Here is a 5764-nt window from a genome sequence, read left to right as displayed (position 1 = left end):
TAGACATACAGACACACACACACAGACATACACAGACAAACACACACATAGACACACACACAGAGACATACACAGGCACACACACAGAGACATAGACAGACACACACACACACCACAGACATACACATAGTCAGATAGGCACACAGATACACACAGACAGACACACAGACATACATACACAGACAGACAGTCACAAATATCACAGACAGGCACACAGACAGGCACAGACAAACACAAATATACACATAAACACACCACACAGACATACATACATACAGACAGACAGACATTACCCAAGTCTGTGTGAAGGTGATAGAGTTTTCAAGTAGGACTTAAGGAATGAATTAGTGAGAAGTTGTCACATAAATGATTTTGGCAAACTGTCATGTGCTGCTTGCACCTGTTGAGAGTAGACTCTGGGAATGAGGAGAGCTCCCTTGTCTCAGACCCAAGCACGTGCTTTTCAAGTGTCCTTCACAGTTTTCTTGCTTGGGTCAGGTTGGCCTCCTGGTTCCCTAACAGAGACAAAGGAGAACAGTAAACAGCTAAGGATATTTAAAACAAAAACAAAAATCAAGAAAAACAACAAACCCCACATGGCACCACTGAGAACAGCTGGAAGGGAAACATTTGCAATGAGAGTGGTTAGCACTGTTTATCCATGGCCTAGAAATGCCTATGGTGGGGATCTTAAGGCTGATGCCCATCCCTGGAGAGAAAGCTCTGTGCTTGCTCTGTCAATCAGGAACTTCAATTGCACAGTTTCAGGTTTCAGTAAGGTTCCTCCAACCTATTTCTGATAGGTATTGTAATCACCTGATTTGATGATGTTTAGACCTAAAAAGTTAGTCCTCTTACTGTGGCTGCTATGCACATGGTACATTAACCCATCCCAAACTGAACAGCTATTGTAAATTATTGCCAGACATACCAGGGGTGATTGGAAAAAATACTTTATTTTGAAAGTATTCTTTTCTTTGGCAGGTAATGCATTTTTTTTGTTGTTGTTGTAAAATTATTTTTAAAAGTAGTATGCCCTGCTTTAACAGTTAAGTCTAGCGAATAAATGTGTTCCCTCACATGATTAGCATTTTTTTCTGACACAAAGTCATATGGATGATTCCACTCTCTTTACAATTTTTAAGTGTCATCAACCACAGTGGCTTTTCTACCGGACAGGCTTCCCAAGATGGATTGATTTCTCTGCTCTGCTAGTTAGATTTGTTTTAGAGTCAGAGCTTACAGGATTTGATACAGGATTGGCTCTTAGATGTGAGAGGCAGATGAAAGAAAAGAGTCTAAGATGTCTTGTAGATCCCTTCTAAGATGCACCTTAGATTTTTTGACCTGAGCCATTCTAAGAATAAAATTGTTCTTTACTAAGAAAGTTCTGGTGACAAAGGCACAGTATTTTATTTGTTTGTTTGTTTAAGTCCCAAACGCTGCTTCCCCTCCAGGTCCCTCCTTCACAATGTCCCTTCTCTTCCCTCCCCTTCTCCTCTGAGAGGGTGGGGGCCCCTGGGTATTCCCCCACCCTGGCACATCAAGTCTCTGCCAGATTAGGTGCATTCTCTCCCACTGAGGCCAGACAGGGCCACCATGAAGACTGAGCTGCCTGTCTGCTACATATATGTAGGGAGACCTCGTTCCAGCCTGTGTATGTTCTTTGGTTGGTGGTTCAGATTCTGAGAGCTCCTAGGTATCCAGGTTAAGTGATTCTGTTGGTCTTCCTGTGGGATTCCCATTTACTTCAGGGCCTACAGCCCTCCCCCCAAGTTTTCTATAAGTGTTCCCTAGCTCTCTCTAATGTTTGTCTGTGGGTATCTGCATTTGTTTTAGTCTGCTATTGGGTAGACCCTCTCAGAGGACAGTTATGCTAGGCTCCTGTCTGCAAGCATAACAGTATCAATAATGTCAGGGATTGGTGCTTATCCATGGGATGGGTTTCCAGTTGGGCCGGCTATTGGTTGGCCTTTTTTTGGGTCTCTTCTCCATCCTTGCATTTCTTTTAGACAGGACAAATTTTGGGTGGAAAGTTTTGTGAGTTGGTTGGTGTGCCTATCCTTCCACAGGGGGTCCTACTTGGCTACAGAAGGTGGCCTTTTCAGTGTTAGGCATTTCAGCTAAGGTCACCAACATTGATTCCTGGGAGCTTCTCCTATGCCAGGTCTCTGGGATTTCTAGAGATTCTCCCTCCCTGACTCCCCACCCCAGCAGCTACAGGTTACTATTCATTCTCTTGGCCCTCTGGGCCTCCCTCTCTCTCTCTGCACTTGATCCTGCCACCCCATTCCCCTTCCTTTCTCTTCCCCTCCCCCAGCTCCTCTCTCCCTCTTCCTCCTATGACTATTTTGTTTCCCCTTCTAACTGTGACTCAAGCATCATTGCTTGGGCCTTCCTTTTTGTCTAACTTTTCTGGGTCTGTGAGGTGTATCATGGGTGTTCTTTACTTTATGCCTAATATCCACTTATCAGTGAGTACATTACCATGCCTGTCCTTTTGGGTCTGGGTTACTTCACTAAGGATGATATTTTCTAGTTCTATCGATTTGCCTGCAAAATTCATGATGTCCTTGATTTAATAGCTGAGTAATATTCCATTGTATAAATGAATCACATTTTCTTTATTCTTTTGTTGAGGGATATCTGATTTGTTTCTGTTTCTGGCTATTATGAGTAAAGCCGCTATTTGGAACATGTATCCTTGGGGTATAGAGGAGCACCTTTTGGGTATATGCCCAGGAGTGGTATAGCTGGGTCTTCAGGTAGAACTATTTCCAATTTTTTGAGAAACTGCCAGATTGATTTCCAGAGAGGTTGTAAAAATTTGCAATTCCATCAGTGATGGAGGAATCTCTTTCTCCACATCCCAGTCAGCATGTGTATATCCCTTGAAATTTTTAATCTTGGTCATTGTGATTGGTTAAGGTTGACTCTCGGGGTTGTTTGGATTTGCATTTCCCTGATGAATAAGGATATTGAGCATATCTTTAAGTATTTTTCAGTCATTCTAGATTCTTCTGTTGAAAATTCTCTGCTTGGTTCTGTGCCCCATTTTTTAAATTGGGTTATTTGGTTTATTGGAGTTCTTTATATATTTTGGATATTAGTCCTCTGTCAAATGTAGGGTTGGTGAAGATCTTTTCCCAATATGTAGGCTGCCATTTTGTCCTGTTGACTGTGTTCTTTGCCTTACAGAAGCTTTTCAGTTTCATGAGGCCCCATTTATCAATTGTTGAGCTTAGAACCTGAGCCATTGGTGTGCTGTTCAAGACATTGTCTCCTGTATCAAAGCATTCAAGACTGTTTCCCACTTTCTCTTCTCTTAGGTTTAGTATATCTGGTTTTATGTTGAGGTCTTTGACCCACTTGGACTTGAGTTTTGTGTAGGTTGATATTATATGAACTTACTTGCATTCTACTGGATGTATGCATACATCCAGTTAGACCAGCACCATTTGTTGAAGTTTTCTTTTTTCCATTGTATGATTTTGGCTTCTTTGTCAAAAATCAAGTGTCCATAGGTGTGTGGGTTTATTTCCGAGTCTTCAGTTCTATTCCATTGATCAACCTGTTTGTTTCTGTACCAGTATCATGCAGTTTTTAATCATTACTTTTTAAAAAATATTTATTTATTTATTATATGTAAGTACACTGTAGCTGTCTTCAGACACACCAGAAAAGGGTGTCAGATCTCATTACAGATGGTTGTGAGCCACCATGTGGTTGCTGGGAATTGAACTCAGGACCTTTGGAAGAGCAGTCAGTGCTCTTCTTAACCGCTGAGCCACCTCTCCAGCACCAGTTTTTATCATTATTGTTCTTTAGTACCTGTTGAGGTCTGGGATGGTGATTATTCCTCCAGAGGTTCTTTTATTATTCAAGATTGTTTTGGCTGTCCTGTGTTTTTTGCTTTTCCATATGAAGTTGAGAATTACCCTTTCAAGGTCGGTAAAAAAATGTGTTGGAATTTTGATGGTGATTGCATTAAATCTGTAGATTTCTTTTGGTAAGATGGTCATTTGTACTCTGTTAATCCTACTAATCCACGAGCATGGGAGATTGCTCTATCTTCTGAGGTCTTCTTCTATTTATTTCTTGAGATACTTAAAGTTATTGTCATATAGATCTTTTACTTTCTTGGTTAGAGTTACACCAAGATATTTTATATTATTTGTGACTATTATGAAGGGTGTGTCCCTAATTTCTTTTTCTGCCCATTTATTATTTGTATGAAGGAGGGCTACTGATGTGTTTAAGTTAATTCTATATCTAGCCACTTCACTGAAGTTGTTTATCAGCTGTAGGAGTTCTCTGGTAGAATTTTGGGGATTGCTTATGTATACAGTCATACGAATAGTGATATCTTTCCATTTTTAGTCCCTTAATCTTCTTTTGTTGTCTTATTGCTCTATCTAGAACTTCAATAACTATATTGAATAGATAGGGAGAGAATGGGCAGCCTTGATTTGTCCCTGACTTTAGTGGAATTGCTTTAAGTTTCTCTCCATTAAATTTGATGTTAGCTATTGGCTTACTGTATTTTGTTTTTATTATGTTGCTTTTATCATGTTTAGGTATGTGCCTTGTATCCTGATCTCTCCATGATTTATAACATGAAGGGGTGTTGGATTTTGTCAAAGGCTTTTTCAGCATGTAATAAGATGATATACGGAATCATCCCTGCATCCCTGGGATGAAGCCTTCTTGATCGTCGTGAATGATGTTTTTAATGTGTTCTTGCATTCAGTTTGTGAGAATTTTATTGAGTATTTTTGTGTTGATGTTCTTAAGTGAAATTGGTCTGAAGTTCTCTTTTTTTGTATGGTTTAGGTATCAGGACAACTGTGACCTCATAGAATGAAGTAGTGTTCCTTTTGTTTCTATTTTGTGGAATAGTTTGAGGAGTATTAGAATTAGCTCTTCTTTGAATTTCTGGTAGAATTCTGCACTAAAACCATCTGGCCCTGAGCCTTTTCTGGTTGGAAGACTTTTAATAACTGCTTCTATTTTCTTAGGCGTTATAAGCCTGGTAGATAGTTTACCTGACCTTGATTTAATTTTGGTATGTGGTATCTAGAAATTCATCTGTTTTGTTTAGATTTCCCAGTTTTGTGGAGTACAGTCTTTTGAAGTAAAACCTAATTTTTGGACTTCCTCAGTTTCTGTTGTTTTATCTCCCTTTTCATTTCTGACTTTGTTAATTTGGATCCTGTACCTGTGCCTTTTCCTTAGTTTAGCTAAAGGTTTACTTATCTTGTTGATTTTTGCAAAGAATCAGCTCTTGGTTTTGTTGATTCTTTATGTTGTTCTCTTTGTTTCTAATTGATTGATTTTAGACTGGAGTTTGACTATTTCCTGTGGTTTACTTCCTTGGGTATATTTGCCCTTTTTTTGTTTGTTTGTTTTGTTCTAGAACTTTAAGGTGTGCTGTTAGGTTGCTAGTATGAGAACTCTCCAATTTCTTTATGAAGGCACTTAGTGTGTGTGGGAAGTGGGTGCGGCCACAGGCCCTGTGAAACCCACTTGTTTACTGCCTTGCCCGAGCATGTGCAGTGAGGCTGCATGCGTGGGCTGCCTGCAAGGCTGGACTGTTCCTAGTGATCAGGACCTGTCAGCCTATCTGTGAACTACCTGAGCTCATGCCTGGAGTGTGTGTGAATTCTGATTGGATGAGGTGGGGTGGAGCTAGAAGGAGGTGAGTCGGCGTGAGTAGTGAGAGAGTAGTTTTAGCCCTTGCCATGAGTAGAAGTAGTAGAAGAGA

This window comes from Mus caroli, chromosome 4, assembly GCF_900094665.2.
Source record: "Mus caroli chromosome 4, CAROLI_EIJ_v1.1, whole genome shotgun sequence".
NCBI classification, from domain to species: domain Eukaryota; kingdom Metazoa; phylum Chordata; class Mammalia; order Rodentia; family Muridae; genus Mus; species Mus caroli.
Note: the sequence above shows the minus strand (reverse complement) of the source record.